The sequence below is a fragment of the Octodon degus genome, unplaced genomic scaffold (assembly GCF_000260255.1).
Source record: "Octodon degus isolate 3935 unplaced genomic scaffold, OctDeg1.0 scaffold00022, whole genome shotgun sequence".
Lineage (NCBI taxonomy): Eukaryota > Metazoa > Chordata > Mammalia > Rodentia > Octodontidae > Octodon > Octodon degus.
In genome coordinates, this window is record NW_004524598.1 from 1,660,981 (window position 1) to 1,678,207 (window position 17,227).

General features: G+C 37.7%; 1 protein-coding gene across 1 annotated transcript in view; it reads right to left on the minus strand.

Annotated features, from left to right (window-relative positions):
• Fut9 (fucosyltransferase 9) overlaps positions 1 to 16,935 on the minus strand; it is a 221,067-nt gene extending 204,132 nt beyond the window's left edge. Inside the window, exon 1 of the mRNA XM_004628191.2 lies at positions 16,700 to 16,935. The gene's annotated coding sequence lies outside the window, so the exon portion shown is untranslated. The remainder of the gene's footprint in view (positions 1 to 16,699) is intronic.
• Between the last annotated feature and the right edge of the window lie 292 nt (positions 16,936 to 17,227).

A 17,227-nucleotide genomic window follows, 5' to 3' on the forward strand; every position in this document is an offset into this window, starting at 1 on the left:
TAGGAAGAGGGTGCCCTGTGTGTCTATTGTGTTTGTTATTAGTTTGCTTTCTCAGGGCTTTCTTGACTTCTTGGTTCTGCAATTTGATGATTTTTATTATTTTTGGAAAACTGTGAGAAGAAATCTAGTCCATTGTCTATTCTTATTAGGAAAGTTTTCTCTGTCTCGTCAAACATTTCTTCCAGTCTGTTCTCTTTTCTCTTTTTCTGAAATTTTCACTGCAAATGTAATAGATTATTTGCTGTGGTCCCAGAACTCTTAAACATTCAGCTTTAGTTTTGTTTTATGTTTCTTTATTTTTTGTTTTTCTCCCCACCCCATTTTGCTACTACCTAATGGCTGGTCTTCTAGCTCATTAATTATTTTTCTCAGAAAGGATAAGTGTACTAATAAGATCATTGAAAAAATATTTGATATGTGATAACATTTTATTGTACTTTTAGCAAGTGCCTTTGAACCTTTCTTGTACTTTCTATTTTCCTACTAAAATTCTTCATTTGCTCATATATTAATCTATCTGAGAATCCCACTTCTCACTCATCTTTGGTTCTCGTTTTATTTCTGAGACTTGACTTTGACAATGAATTTTTTGCTTGAAGTTTTGTATCTATTTTATCTTCTTTATTAAAAGCCAAATATCAGTGCAAAATGCTTGAGACTTATGTCAATTACTCATGCCTGCTGATAGACCTTTTCTTCTCTAAGGAGATGACCTGGTTCATGGTATTAAGTTAATTTTTCAGAAGGTGACTGTTGGCCATGTACTGATGATGTCAAGTTGCTCTAACCTGGCCATGCTTTTAGGATGGGAGGGTGGGAGCTTGGAATGACAGAACTGCTTTATGTGCAGTAGTATTCAATCCTCTATTCATCCTCTGGTTCTTGTGAAGTACTTCTGTCTTTCACTCTACTTCTAGGATTTCTCATAAATTCCAAGTAAATGTACCCATACAATTACTAGTGAATGATTCTGGTCAAGTTCTCCTGTGTCAAGCATAACCAAGGAAACTGTTACTCTGTCACATATTTGACCTTTAGCAATTTATTTCTTCTTAAATAGCTTAGATGATAATTCTCTTATCATCTGTTGTGTGTTGGTAATGTCCTATTCTGTGCTTTGTCATATATGACATGAATGCCATGGCCCATTTCTCCATAGAGGAGCCTACTTACCCACTCCTGTAGTTCTAGACATTTGTAAACTCTGTAAATTCATTGGTCCAGTATATTCAAGAAAAGTAATGTTTTATTGTTCATCTCCCTTTTTTACTCTCAGGGTGAGTTTATACTCTTTACAGATTTGTTCATCATGGGTAAAAGAGGATATATTTTAGTTTATGATTTTTAATGCTTGTGGTAAAACTTTGTATAACATCGTGTTAATGATTAAAACAAAAAATTCTTTTCCAAAAATTCACTTAATTTTGCCTTGGAAAATATTATTCTAATTATCTTCACAGTGCAAATTATATGCTACTTCTTGAATTACCATATAATCGTCCCCAAAGTCCAAATTTTCTTAGTGGTCTAATACTTGCTAATTATGTGATTGGGTTATCTAATTATCACTTGCTAATTATCTAATCAAAAATGAACCTCATTTTATTTGTTACAATCTGAAATGATTGCATCTTTTTAAATTATTAAATAGGAAGAAAAGATGACATTCCTAACCGAGAATGAATAATCTTACTATTTCAGAGATTTCTAGAATATCTAATAGTACATTTACAATCATCAAAAATTTTATTTGATGAATGTAACAGTCTTAAGTAGACTTAGAAATTAGGAGCAGGGCTTTGCTTCATGTTCTTGTTGCTTTAGAATTTGGGTAAAGAATAAAAGTCAGATAAAAAGAGGAAAGTCGAGGAGAAAAGAAGAGGAGAAGTTCTTAGACACCAAGGCTGGCAGCGTTAATAACAGCAATGATGCCTGAAATGAGATGGGACATAGGCTGCAAAGGTGATTATGACCAGCAGACACTGAAACCCAAGAGGGAAAAAAAGGAAAGGCGCAGAAATAAGGAAAGAAAACCTGAGCATCAGGACAAAAGGTGAAAGAGATGTAAACTCATGTTCAGTCCCCCTCTTTGAGAGTGGGGAAAGTCAGGAACTTTAGAATCCCCAGCAAAGGGTGAAAATAGAAGTCACTGCTGGATAATAAAACTCATTGATTTCTAAATCTCCTGATGATTAAACCGTCTTACATTTAATGTTGTGATTCTCCTCTGAACTTTTAAATGTGTATAAACTGGGTGGCAAAAACTAGGAAAGAAGATGAGAATTTGGATATTTAAGTGACAATTATAAAACCAATTGTCTCAGCTACATTGTTCTCCTTGTTGGGATAAAATACCTGACATTCAGTATTAAGGAATGAAAGGTTGATTTTGCTCACAGTTTGTGGAGGTTTCAGTCCATACTTGGCTGTCTCCAAGGCAAAGTGGTATGTGGCAGAGGACAGCAGCTCATGATGGAGGAAAACAGCCAAACAGCAAGAGCAAAAGAGAAGAGTAGCAGTAATAACAATGGCGGCTGCAGCAGCATCAGAGGCAGAGGTGGAGTGCAAACCTCTCTCCCCTCGTTATATTGCCTTCAGGCTCTCTGCTCCAGGATGTCCCAACAGCACTCACACCCATAATCCCAACATTGGATCATGAATTAATCACAAACTCTAGAAGCTACCCCAATGACTATATGAGGCTTTGCGGGGATACCTAGATACAAACCCTAACACCAATGACCAGTAAAAGCTCTAAAACAGTGTTCCAGCTCAAATATTCTACTTTTTCATTCTATTACTTCTTGTGGCACATCATTTCCCAAAAAAACCTGAAAGGAAGAGCCCTGTTAATGGACAGTTATGTTAATGGTAACTTATGTCACCTCATGTGCATCAGTACAAATTACTGAATAGTAGTCATACTTTAGTTGTGGAGGTAGGCAATAATGGCATGAAGTTCATGGCTTCTCTTTCATGAGAAACTCAAAATACAAATAAAGAGCAAAACAATAGAAGGTAGATGATAGAAAGCAGGAAGACTATCAAGCTTAACCTCACTATCTCACTGCATTTCAAACATCTTAGGCATAATAAGAAACAGGTATTTTTCATCAAGTATTGATATGTTGAACTTTAAGTTCCTACATAATATGATAAAAAACATTTAAAAATTAGATTATATTTTAAAAATAGGATAAAGAATTCTATACTTCTCATGTTTGCACTTTTTTTGGCCCTAGCCTTCTAAGGTCAATTAAGACTTAGGACATATGAGAACTTGTACTGTAACGTCTGTTGAGCTGTGGGGGACTCAGGTCAATAATTTCTGACATTGCCAGTTAAACAGAAGACCTAATATTATTATGGGCTACTGGACTTTTTTTTAGAATATTTTGCTGAGTTTACACACCTATAATATTCAATAATAGAACTTAAAAAAATAGGGTATACCGATGAATGTCTATTTTGTATCTGTGTATTCAAAGTGGTTAGGATAGATATATAGTTGCATTCTCTTAATGAATAGAATGATTTGTTCTAATGGTGTTTGTAAGTAGGATCACAAGTCTGCATCTTGTACAACAATTAACCACTAAGAAGAATATATGCAGTGTATTATTTTTTGAAACTGTACTTCCGATTTGATTTGAAACTGTCTCATTGCTATCTGTTTATCAATAAAACTTTGGAAAAAAAAAGAAAGCAGGAAGAAGACAACTATTTCTCACATGGGAAGCTGATCAAGAAATTGAGTGCGTGGTGGGGGAGAGGGAAGGAAGTGGAAAAAATAATTAAGATGTGTTTTGTACATGTGCCAACCCGAAGGAACGTAAACATGTCCTGCAAAGATATACTAAATTATAGATAAATAAATAAATACTTATAAAAGTAGAAACCAGGTTTCTTTTTAGGATGAACCAATGAGAGAAACAAAGTAAACTATGAAGCCAGTGTAACATCATAATGTCATAATGTCATAGAGATAAACCTTAACAGAAAAGGCGTATTGCCACAGCCTTAAGAATACAAGATACTCCTTAGAGTACATGACCGTTATGATGTCTAAATAATACAAATTTAAACAAATTTAAAAGGCTTTTACTTGTAAATCTGAGGAACCCTTCAAACTGTGTAGTATTAGAGAAACATTAAGACATCTATCTATATGTACGTATATATGTAAGAATTAAATAAATTATATATATTAAGCAAATCATATATTACATAATATAAATTACATATAGTATAAATATTAGGCAAATTTTATTTTATCATCCATTGTAATTACACAAAATGCAGACTTCTTATTGATTTGAGCTCAGTTTTTTTACTCTTTCGTGTAATGATTCTCAATTACTTTTTTCTGCCCTGTGCTCAACATATAAAGCCAGGAGTAACTAATTAAGAGTCTAGGGGCTGGGGAGATAGCTCAGTAGAATCAGCGCTTCCCTGGCAAGCTCAAGGGCCTGAGTTCAATCCTCGGTTCCAGAAAAAAAAAAAAAGAGTCTAATGATACATTTCAGATAATACATGTTCATTCGAAAAGCTGCCTTCATGGTTCCTTAGATTCATCAACTTTAGATATCACACTAGAAGCACACTGGCAAAGATGAACACACACCAGAACACAGATAAGGAGACTGCTAACAGTGCATACTGAAATCTTTTCTCACCGTTGGGAGGCAATGAGGAATCTTTTACATTTGTGTACATCTTATGAAAGAATTAGTGGCTAATTTTGTTTGAATTATTTTAAAAAGATGTTTGTGAACCAAATAGCCTTGGAAAATAGAAATAACATCTCTTTTTGGAGCAAAGGTAAGCACACCCGTTCCCTATTATAAAGGTTTGCTTGTCTTTGGCCAGAGTGCCTTTTGGATACGGTAAGGTGTACATATCTTCTGACCTCCCTCAGATGGTCTTGTGGAGACTGGAGCTCGGAGGACCAGCACAAAAGGGCTGATGCTCTTGCTGCTGCTATTGCTGCCCTTCCCCTGTGACCTGCACGTAAAGTTTTTGCGAACTATCCGTGATACTACAGTAGGTTTTTGTGTTAATGTACAAGAAAGGGAAACCTCTTGGACTCTTCAGAAAGTTTGATAATATTTATTATGAGAATAGAAAGCTGTTTGCTACTTCTTTCATGGAATTTGACAAATCTACAGGCATCACTAGCAAACATGTTACAGAAATGATACGATCAACTAGACAATAAACAGCCTGACATTTTTTGCCTGTTATTGATAAGAAATCAAGAAGACTAGCCCAGAAAAATACAAGTAAAACAGAGCTGCAAGAATGCTAACATGGTTGTTGTTCACCTTGCCGATGTAAAGCCTATCTTGCCAGTTTGGAAGCCAGTCTCAGTTCTACAGCACTATAACAACTAGCACTCAGATTTGTACTGGGTGTGCAAAACGTCCTATCTGCTCGTAGACAATAAATAGACCACATATACATAATATGTTAAAGGGAAATCTATCACTTCAAACAACATAACCTTAACTGGTTTGTGTGGTAAAAGAAGTGCAAAAAAGTGGTGTGTTGCTTGCTGTATGGCTAAATTTCTCCTTTATTCTATCGTGCAAACTTTGATGCAATGGAAAGTGACCATAAGATTTCTCAGGGGACTTTTGGTTTCGATGTGTTTATTTGTTTTGGTTTGGTTATTTTCTGGAAACTTCTACCACTATAAAGGAACTTTATTTCTCTTGGGTAGACTTTCCTGAAATATCATGACTCCTGTGGGAAATCATGGTTGAGGCACTAGTTAGCATTTGGGCTTTTACTACCCTGAATTGAGCAAAAATTCTGATGAAACTTACCTAAGGGTGAATGAGAAAGAGACTAAGAAATTTAAATAAGATCTAGAGGTTTTCAGAGCTGTACGGAAAAGCTTCCTTATTCCTGGTGTCGAAATGGATGAGAACTTGAGATGATAGACAGTGGAGCCAATTGTCCCCCAAATTAGGAGGGGGTCCTTAAAGAACATCACCAGTCACCAATGCATGAGTTAAGACTGTACCAGCCCGAGGTGCAAATTGCAGACCTTAACAAAAACAGCAATATGGCTGTACATTGTGAGTCAAGCATCCCCAAGGACAAACAGATGATGTCATACATTAATCTAGCTCCTAGTGTAGACTAGGAAAAAATGTGTGGGAAAAAATGTCTGAAGTTTATTTGACTGTCATGAGGCTCTGTCATATCATTTGTAACTGAAGGTGTGTATGAAGGCTCTTTCCTCTGCTCTCAGATTCCCCTCCAGCCCTCTACCATTAACGTCTGCTCACCTAAAAAGAAATGAGTAGAGACCAAGGTATCCTCACTCATCATGAACATCTCACCACATAGGCACCCACTCAAATATACTGTAATATTTTGAGGAATTGAGGAAATTGAACTGCAAGATGTGTTGGAAATTGATATCCAAGTCATCTTTTCACCTAGACTTAGAAGAAAGAAAACATTCAGATTTAGGGATGGGGTTTAAGCAGGATTCACAGTAAGGAAAGCAAGATAACATCATCTTGTGTATGAAGTTTTTGGGATGATTCAATGTACCATTATTATTTCAATCTAGGATTATATAATAGGAATTAAGCTGGGGATATAGCTGAGTGGCACAAGGGCCTGCCTTGCAAGAACAAGGTCTCCAGTTTGATCCCCAGTACCAAAAAAAGGGAGATTAAAATGTTATATGTTTAATCTTTGTCACCCTTTGAGTGCCTGAGATTATCAGAACTATTAAAAGCCACATATAAATAAATGCTAATGTGACATGTTAATCACTTTTCAAGGTTTCTCCCTTTCTCTTTCCAGATAGGCTAATAAAAATTTAAAATCTCAAAAAGAGAAACAAAAAAATAGGCTTGACCAAAGACCTGAAGAAAACATGAGTAGTAAGAGATGAAATATTTTATTACACAGCCCTGTATGACCAGTGAAAAGGCTAATGAGAATTATAATCTTAGAATAGATTATCACCGACTGAAACCAGCTGTTGATCACCTAAGAGTCCTAACTATACATGTAACTGAATCAATTGACCAGATTAAATTTCTGTAATGCTGTTTTACATAGGCTAATGCCATTTTTCTCTGAGCACTGGCTCCTAAAGATAAAAAAAAATGTTTCATTCATGTGAGATAACTCTGAATATACACTTGAAGTAAATCTAAGTCATTACAGGTAAGGCCCAGGACACCTTAAATCCCTCCATTTGCCATCTAAGGTAATAGGTTAACCGGAGTGCTCCTGTCCTCTATTGCACTGACCTCTATATAGATTATGTCTTATTGATGAACAAGTCAGAAATTTTTGTTCTTACTAAAATTGTGGTTGTCTCACACATTTGCCAACTGGGGTGACAAACACTCACAAAATGTTGGCTCTCTTTATAAAGTGTCTGGGGAGTATAATGTTAAATTCCCTTAGGAGTCAAAATACTCATGCCTATTATTTCTCAGCTAACACAAAGGATATTCCACATCTTATTGGAATCTTTTGGTGTTGGAGATGATATAAGCCTCATGTAAAAATTTTATCTGGAACTCAATGTTGACTAACTCAAAAAAAAAAAGCAGAATCCTTTGAGTAACACAGAGACACATTGTGCCATAAGCTCCCCATCAAGCTACTTTCTACTATCTATTCTTGGAAATCCATACCTTTAATTAATCCGTGAGATACAAGTTTTTATAACTAATAATTTTTTGATTGAAGTCTCTGATATATATAAATAGCCTCAGTGCTCTTAAGGGATTTGAAGTGGTGATTTCCTTAACACACAGGACACATACCTCCAGATACATCTTCGTTAAAAAAAAAAGCAGCAAAGAGCTTATAAATGGGCTCTTATCAAAACTGAACTCTGTCCAATCCTCAAGTTCAATCCTCAAGTTCTCGCTTTCCTTTTAATCATGTTATACCTTTCTATTTACATTTCTTCTTTTGAGTTCTTATACTAGGGAGACTATATATGATATTTACACATGTGGGTCTGGTTTATTTCACTCATGAGTTTATCTTCAAGGAGGAAAGGGTAAGGAGAAAAGCTGGGAAAAATGACAGGGGCAAAGCCATACATTTATATGCACAAGATGAGTAAGGCAATGATCCTGAGAAACATCAGCAGGTTTTTGAAACTGGCAGTTAATTGGTAGGATTCTCACCCTGACTAACTATATATGCTGATATCTGTGAACTAAGCAACAGCACTGAAGATAGCAATGTATAATAGTAGGGTCATGCTTGGAATGCCTGTCATTCTGGTCTTCTGAATATGTACTGCTTGTCATGACATACCAGTTATTGCCATACTGTCTCTCAAGTAAATGTTTGTTTAAAAAACAAAAGATAATAAATGAAAAAAGACAAGGAAAAAATAGCACAGGACTGTGCTGCTACAGTGCTGCATATGGTTACATTTCTAAATTTCTGTGTAAAAATATGAAATTCTTTATTCATATTTTAAAAATATTTTTATTTTTTAAATTTTTTGTTCATATTCATAGAGATTTAAAGTTTAACATATCAATACTAAATGGAAAATACCTGCTCCATGTTATGCCTAAGATGTTTGATATTCAGACAGATAGTGAGGTTAAACCGAACTGCATATGTTGTAGGGTAATAATAAGCTTCTCTTCTGGAGGGTTAACAACCTAAGTTTGCTGATCAAAAATCAGAGAAAAAGAAGGACTGCAAGGGCAGCCCACATTTGGCCCTAGTCTTTCAAGGTCAGTGAAGATTTAGGACATAGGAGAACCTGTACTGTAACATCATGTAACTCAGTTGTGTCCCAAATTTTCTGATTAAGGAGATTATGGGGCCAAAGAGCAAAGTGATCGATGATGTAGAGTATACCTAAGGAGAGTCACATGGACAGAAAACATTCTCTCAGGCTATCACAGAGAACAAATTGGTCAAGCAAAGCCTGTGACTCATCCACCTGGCTGATACTGACAAAGGATCTGTAAACTGCGGTACAGGGTGACAGGATAAATCCTGAGGGGACTTGACTGACCTTAACAGATACAAAAGATACATTTCTTATTTTATAGGTCTTGCTTTATCTTGGTCTTAACCATCCAGCAGAAAAGTATAAAAACGAGGTATAAAAAGTAAAGCCATATTAATATGCTGAGCTGTGAAAGGCTCAAGTAAACAACTTCTGACTTTATCAGTCCTATGGAAAACCCACTACTATTAAGGACTACTGGACTATATTGGATTATTTTGCTGAATTGATGCACCTACAATATTTAAATGGCAATGGAATACCTATCTCTAACAAAACTAAACAAAAAAATGGGATACAAAAGAAGGACCATTTTGTGTCTGTATATACAAAATAGTTAGGATAGATATACAGCTACTTTCTCTTAATTCAATAAGAAGAAAAATTTGTACTAATAGTATTTGGACAGGATATCATGTCTGCATCTTGTACTATGAATAACCTCTATGAAGACAACCGTATGCAATGTATTAATTATTGAAACTGTCCTATTAATCAGTTTTTAAACTGTCTCATTGCTGTTTTCTCTATAAAATTAATTTTTAAAATTAAAAAAAATTGAATTCTGGGTCAAAGATGCATTTGTGATTGGTCTGTCATTTTGTTGGGGGGGATCAAGTTTGACTCAGTGACTCATGTGGTAAGAAAGGGTCCTACAAACCTCACTTGTTAAATGAAAAGTGTGATCTAGCTTTCAGCTCACCTAGTTCATTAGTGGAATATCATTTTTATATGAAGAGTAGCTTGCAAACAGTGACAAAGGCTTTAAATTTAACTTTCTTTCCTCATATGCCAGACAGCTCTGACTGTGATTTGATGCATATTCCTCTTAAGCACAGCAAGAAATCTACTGGAAAAGGTAGAAGATAGTCCTAGCCGTGGCATTTCCCACACCAAAAAAACTGTCAACACTTTGGACACCTTTCACACTCCTGTATCTATAATTACTGCTTAACTCTTCAGTGGAGACGGACAAATGCCACCAGGCTAGAGGTGTGGACAAGTGGGACAAGTTGGACTAACAGCCTTCATGTAACCTCTTCAAAACAAGGATGACAATCAATTATTCATGCTAAACTTAGTGAGTTATTTTAATCTCAGACATTTCATGGTCCTTGCAAATTACCAGGACCTGGATACTGACGCAGCTCAGTAGTCTCACTCCAAGCCAGAGCAGTGAAGTACTATTGTCACTCCAGCTCTGTGTTCTGGCTCATCACACATCAGAAGTGCTCCTGATGGGAACTAATAATAGCACATCATGTATTCAGCCATTCTTTCTGACACAAGAATACAGTGAACATATAAAGTAGTAAAGAATTAATAGAGCTACTAACAACTTAGGAATTATGTATTTTGCCATTCACGTAAAAACCAAATACCTGTTTTTCCTCTTTGTAAACCAACAATGAAAATAAATAAATCAGATAGCGTGTATAAGATAAGAATTTTCTTATAAATAGTAATACTATTTAGGTACCTTCGCAAGTTATTTTAGTTCATTGTATTTTTAATACCAAGAATGTTATAAATTTTTTAGGACTATGAAAGTAATTGGTCAGTCTATATTTTACATTAGATGATATGCAATATTTATTAGATTGTAGCTTTATACTTCTCCCCAAATTACTTCATGAGCATCTATATTCCCATCCCAAATATAGGTATTTTTCTACTATTCTTTTTTAATATTCAATAAATTTTTATGACAGCAATAAGACACATGGACTTTTAAATAACCTCTTAAAGTTTCAATCTTTTTAAAAGTATTTTGTAAGCCTTTAAGTATGGAAGGTATAGTATACACACTACTTTGTTATAGTGTGTTTTAGGGTGTGCCCCCAAGAGCCTGAAGTCACAAGTGGGGCTTTCAGAGGTGGCTAGATGCAGGTGTGTGGCACTGGGATTAAGAGTCTGTGATAACTAATTTGTTTAGCATAGATGGGAGCAGAGATAACAGGAAGGCCCACCCTGAGTTCCGGTACACCAACCAGAAGGCTTGGTCCCTGGGTAGGATAAAAGGGAAAGGGAGGGTTGTTCCTGCTGCTGCTGGTTATTGGTTGCCGCTTCCTACTTGTCATACCATGGGCTTTCTTTCTTCTGTGGTACCCTTCTGCCATGCCACCCGACTGCAGAGCCAGTCAGGGCAGCCATGGGATGAATCTCCTAGAAACTACAAGGTGAAATAAACCTTTCTGAATTAATTTTGAGTGATAAATATTTTGTCTCAACAATGAGGAAACTAAAACACTCACACATGCTATTTATGTGTACTTCCCTGTGAATGCTCCTTGAAGGTTTAGTTATAGCTTAGTTTGTTTTTTTCAGAAAAACTTGACATTTTTAATTTATATTAAATCCATATAGTTAAGTTATATTTCCTTTGGAAAATGACCCTATGACTTATTGAGTTCATTGCTATGAGAGAATCTATCTATCTATTCATACTGATATGTATAATAATAGCTTTTTACAGTGTCAAAGTATCTTTGTTGAGTCAGGCATTAGGGAACACACCTGTAGTACCAGCACTCAGGCAGCGGAGGCAAGAGGATCACTGTGAGTTTGAGACTAGCCTGAGCTACAAAGTAAGCACAAGGCCAGACTAAACTGCATAATGACACCCTGTCTCAAAAAGACAAAAATAATATCTTTGTTGGAGATAGAAAAATATAGGAACCAGTAGAAACTTTATTTTTAAGAAAATGGATTATTTCAATGTCAAAACCATAGCAATGACATAACTCTACCTGTTTTACACAAGACAGGTTTTAACTAAATTGTGGTCTTTTATGTTTTTCTCTGGACATTTTTGTTCAGTAGCATTGAGCTGTAATAATCTAAGTGAGTCCAGTGTCTCATCATTGTTTTTCATTTGCTATTTGTCTCCAGTTAAACTATAAGATGTTTGAGTGAGACCCTGTGTGATGTTCATTCAAGTGTCTATGGTCCTAACTTCATTCCTGGCCATTTGGGGAGATCTCACTATGGAGGCTGAATTACACTCCAGAGAAATTAGGTCACAGAAGCCTTGGTTCTCCTTTCAGATAAATCAGCATCTTAATGAGTTGAAAAAAGGCCAATTCTTTTAACAAGGAAAACTTCAAACAAGTCTTAAGCTAGCCACAAGCAGTGTAAGGTCAGTGATTCCTCTAGCTTCCATCAAACCGACCACACTTAGGTAACCCAACCTAGGCCCAGATGCTGTCATTGAGTAAGCAACATAATTACCAAGTTGCCCTTCCTAGATGAGGTGGCATTGACGAACCTCCATCACCAAATATACTGTTGAAAATTCATTGTTTTCCTTACCCGGTAACGATGACAGGTTCTCACTGATCTAGTCATTCACTTACATTGATCCCTCTAGCCATGGGTGAAGAAAAATTTAAAAGTGCCAGGACTTTCCACTGCAGACTTGGAGTTTTGTGAAACAAATTTATCTTCCTTGGCTACTCAACACACAGAGTGTATGGATACAAAAATAAACACTAAACAATAAACACATAGTAGCACAAACTTTTCTGCTGGTGACATAAAGATTAAATAAGCATATAGGAAAAATGTAAGTGCACTTTCCCTTTTGGATTTTAGAATGCAACATCTGTTTTTTTTTTTTTTTTTTTTTTTTTTTTCTTCCCCCCCCCTTTTTTTTTTTTTTTTTTGAATGTTCCTCAGTCAACTGCTTATAAAAGTTAAACTGGAAGTGTCCAGAGCATGTCATTACTGCAAAATAAATTTGAACAAACAATTCATAATGAAAGTTATAAAATAAGACTGAAATATTTTAGGTGGGCCAGTGTAATTTTAAAAATATTTCCCACACTTTAATTTAGAGGAAGAGTGCAGAGAAGTTTCAGGGTTAATAGGTCAAACATTGTCATGGTATGTGGAGAAGTGTTATCTTTTATTTTGCTTGTTCTCTACAATACTGAAACTAATGTCTCTTATTACTTGCTCAAAATAAAATGGGAGGAGGGGGCTCATTTTGAATTTATAAAATGATAGATGCAGAATGGAGTCAGAGACTTGCATTCTACTTGTTACTGATGAAGGAAACATGGGCAAGTTATATAAAAAGTGAAAGAATGGAATGATCCTTATAATTTCTAGCATCTAAATTCTGCATGTCTTGTATGAAGAATGCCTGGGGGCTCATTTGCAACTAAACAGACTGCATTTTATAAAGTTCATAGAGAATAACAGAATGCAAATATTTCTGTGTGTAGGAATTGCAATTATGCATTCATGAGGATATGATTTTGATAGCATTGCCACAAAACTTTTATTTTTTATTTTTTGGCAGAAATGGGGATATGAACTCAGGCCCTTATGCTTGCCAGGGAAGCGCTTATTCCACTGAGCCATCATGGCACAAAACTTTGATCAAATAATTATGTTATGTTAGAAATATTCACTTGCATATTTGATTTATGATAATACTTTTTTTGTAAACTATTCCTTATAGATTGAAGGTAGAAAAAAATTAGAATTATATGATAATTTGACGTTTACAGGTAAAATTTGGGGGTTTTAAATGCATAAAATTCATATTTTATATTGTAATATACAGACTCACAAATTTGTAAGTATGAAAAGCCATAAAAGTGTATAGTACATCTGACTTTGCTTTTAATCTAATATAATTTTAGGTGGGAGTATATGCACTCTTTTTTTCAAATTTTTGTCTTAAAAATCATCTAGAATTTTATTTATCTCAATTAGACAATTAGATTTCCTGAAGTTGCCGGTCATCTTTGTATTTTGTTGAATAAAAATCAGTGATCTAACTTATAAGAATGGAGTTGCAGCATTACTGTCATTATGAGGCATTTCTTGAAACTTAAATTAGAAAACAGCTGTTATCCCAAATATCCAAATAATAGAACTTCTATTCATTATTTTTGACTAAGAAATTTAACTATTGATAGTTTTTTTTTCTTTCCCTCTTTTTCTCCTTTCTTGCTACTTTCTCTTCCTCAGTTTTTCTTTTTGCCACATATTCCAGGAGAATTTGTTTTACATGAAGCAGTCAATTAGTGGTGCCATGTTGAGGAAATGACGTGTAATACTTTCACAATTTAAAATTTTTCTTTACCAGGGCAAACATTTTAGACGTTTCCTCTAGGTGGCATGTAGCTATGAGCATTATGAGATGCATTTTAATGGTACTTAAAGATGCCAATAAAAGATGTGTCTGTCTTCCAATGTATTACAATAACGGCTTTGCACAGCCCTGTTAATGACAATGACATTAAATCCTGGAAGTTCAAGAGTTCTTGTTTGCTGATAATTCTTACCAGAAATTCCTGCCATAATTTATGACCCATTATTTTGTATTTTCATAGATAATCCTGAGACCATTTTAGTATTTGACGTAAGATAGAATTATAACATACTGCTTTAAACTGATCATTAATATCATTATGAGCAATGATGGATTAGTGGGCATTACTCTTGCTTTCCCTTGATTTCAATTGGTATGTTTTTCAATACGTATTTGTTATTATTATTGGGCATACTTTAGATACCAAACACTGTATTGTCACCTGCAGTGTAAATGTTTTTAAAGAAAAATTTAGATGATCTGAATTTGTTCCTAGTTTATCTATTGTACACATGGCATGGCTATATTTGAGCATTTGCCATTAATTGCAAGTGTAAGTATATATCTATATATCTGAATCTATATCTATATCTATATCCATCCGTTCATCTGTCCATCCATCCATCCATCCATTCATCCATATTTTAAATGTTCTTAGTGAAACACCAAAGGTAAACAAAATTTCAAAATTTTGAAAATCAACAATAAAGTCACTATTCTTAGCACCTCTTGACATGTACCTAAAGCCACCAATCACTGATTTTTGCATATGTGTACATAAATACGATAAATAAAATTGGTGTGTATTTTGGATTAAAACAAAACAAGTCAAAAGTTCCTGACATTAGAGAAGGTAAAAATTTTAGAGCAGTGCTCACTAAACAAATTCCCCAATGGAGTTGCTCAATTTTGCCTTTCATTCTTGTGTAGGCAGAGACGTCCAACTTTCAGGTAAGGAAGTAACATTTTTCTTACCAGCTGCTAGAGCAAGAAGGACAATTTAATTATTAGTCCTCTGATATTGTTTATAATAATGTGAAGAAATTTATATTCATGCACTTTGTTGTGAAATTGGGGCCATCTTTTGAAGTTTCTAACCTTTTTTTTCTCAATACTCTTCTCTGCATTCATGGAACATAAGTTTTAAGATGAAGAATTCAACAGAATAAAACGTCACGGTAAATCAATATGCTCTTAACGTTTTAAAATATAAAACACAAGGTGTGTGAGGGTAGTAGGTTTTCAAATTTCCACGCATGAGGAGTTGGGAACACACATTTTAATATTCACATTACCTCGCCAGTTACTAATTCCCTCACCCGGCTGCTCATATTCATTCATTAAGTACAGCTGTCTACTTTCTCTCAAGCCAAATAGAAAAAGGAAGATGTCAAACCTGGTTTCTGAAGAAAAGGCCAGAGTAGAAAACTTCTACGGAAATACTGTCTGGATAAGAAGATACCACACAACCCCGGACGCACCCAGAGAGTGCAGGCGCCTCTCCATGCAATGTTTTCTAATTCTTTTTCTATCCCTCTCTTAGCCACTAAACCTAAAGAAAAAAATAAGATCTTTGGCTTATTGCATTTTCAAAGAAGATTTTAAAGGGTATGTTTGATGCCATCCTCTTCTTCTTCTTCTTCTTCTTCTTCAAGGAAAAGCTTATCCTCAAGAGTTGCAGAGCTTTTGACAGTGTAGTTGCTGAGAGAAATTCACCTCCCAGTCAGGGGCTGTTCTCAACCTAGGAAGGAGACCGACACCGGATGGAACAGGTAAAAATAGGGGCGTTCCCCCACTCAGCTGCGCCCTGCACTTGAGTACAGGCACTAGGAGCAGTGTAACTAGTTGTGTGCTTCAAGACAACAGTAACAAAAAGTTTAGTCTTACAAAGCTTGTTTTCTTTCTTTCTTTTTCGGCGCTTGGTCTCTCCCAGACAGCCCGGGTGCTGGGATCACGCTGACTGTGGGGAAGGCACGACCACCACGTGCAGGTGTCCGCTTCCCGAGGTGGCTGTCAGAAGAGCGGAGAGGCGGCCTCGTGGGGAGGGAGGGAGGTCGGCATTCATGGAGAGGACTCAGCTCCCCGGAGGGAAGGAGTCGGGCAGCACGGTGGGCGCCGGAGCCAGGCTTTGGCAAGGGAGGAAGGTGGGTCAGGGCGGGCTTTGTGGAGGCTTGGCGCGCGCGAGCACGGGTGAGGGGCTGCACACAGTGACAGGCGGAGAAGTGAGAACACCCGGATAGGAGACCGTGGGGGCAGTGATGACCCTGTTAGAAGCCACGCGAGGGTTGGGGCCATGCACTGCTGTCGTTAGTGTGGCAGCTCTGGAGCTGGGAGGTCAGAGGGGGCCAAGACGCCTGCGCCGGTCCCTGGGAGGGAGAGGGCGCAGGTGCCAGGCAGGTGGACTTGAGACCCACAACAGACCCGGCGAGCACAGAGCAGCACCCCCGGACGCCCTCCGCCCGGAGGCTGGGGACCCCAGCAGGTGGTTCGATGGCCTCGCGGACCTACCGGTGTTCTCTCCGCGCACAGCCCGGCGCCCTGCACCCTGCGCTCTCCGGGTTACTCACCGGTCCTGGGGGAGAGCGCCACCCGGGCGCGCACGAGGGCTGCGCGGCGCCAGCAGCAGGCAGGGCCGGGAGGCGCTGGCGGCGCCGTCCTAGGAGCAGCGCTGGAGTCGGGGGACACCAGGGCAGCGACAGCGGCGGCGACGGGGGCCCAGGGAGCTGCGGGCGGGGAGAGCCGCGGGTCCGGAGCTGCTGCGCCGCGCGCGCTGGCTGCCCATCTCCGTCTCCGCCGAAGCAGCGGGGACTGCTCCAGCCGCCCAAGACGAGGGCGGCGGGGGGAGGGGAGGCGGCACGCGGGAGGGAGGGAGGGAGGGAGGGAGAGACGGAGGGAGGGGAGAGCCAGGAGGAAGGGGGTGAGCGAGGGGAGTGGGGAAGACGAGCGTCCGGAGTCGGCAGGGGAGGAGGGAGGCGCCAACGGGCGCAGGGAACGTTCCCACCCGCGGAGCTCGCAGAAACCCAGGCTGAAGCGATGGCTCTCTCCTCCGCCCCCGCCTACCTAGCTTCCCCCTTCGCGCCCTTTCCTTGGGTTCT